Below are 725 nucleotides of genomic sequence, written 5' to 3'. Positions count from 1 at the left end.
CTCTTGAGGTCTGTGCTGTGTGTGGGAGTGGTGGGTTGGGGAACAGGATTCCTTACTTAATAAGAGCAGCCTGAGAGCATTTTCAGAGATGAGTGGGGGGCCACCCACATCAGAGTCACTGGGGTAGCAGGGAGAGCCCACAGGCCCATGGCCGCATGGGCCCTTGGGAGCAAATCAGCTTTCAGGCCTGCGTTCGTAGCCCCAGTGTGTTTCCCGTGTACCACTGCTGGACGTGGTGGGCAAGGAGGAGTGGCCACTTCTAGGCTAGAGGTCCTTAACCTTGGAGTCGCTGGGGAGCTTGCAAAGATGCTGGTGTCTGAGTTGTTCCCCAAGATTCTGATTTCATGGGTCTGGGTACCGCCTGGCACTGGGGTTTCGGAAAGCTCTGTGGTGATTTTCCCGTGCAGCTGGGACTGAGAACCTCTGCTTGAGGTCAGCGTTTCTCGGCCTCGGCACTGCAGACACTTGGGGCTGGGCTGTTCTTCGTTGTGGGTGTTTAGCAGCATCCCTGGCCTCTGCCTACTAGATGTCAGTAGCATCTCCCTCCAGTTGTGACGACCGAACATCTCCAGGCATTGCCAAGTGTGTCCTAAGGGGCAAAACTGACTTTGATTGGGAACCACTGCTCTAGGCCAATGGTTATTTGAGGGTGTGCACAGCGGTTAAGAATGTAGGCCCTAGGGCTATATTGCCTGGGTTCAAATTCTAGCTAACAAAGGGCAGAG

This window comes from Tursiops truncatus, chromosome 16 (assembly GCF_011762595.2).
Source record: "Tursiops truncatus isolate mTurTru1 chromosome 16, mTurTru1.mat.Y, whole genome shotgun sequence".
Taxonomy (NCBI): domain Eukaryota; kingdom Metazoa; phylum Chordata; class Mammalia; order Artiodactyla; family Delphinidae; genus Tursiops; species Tursiops truncatus.
Note: the sequence above shows the minus strand (reverse complement) of the source record.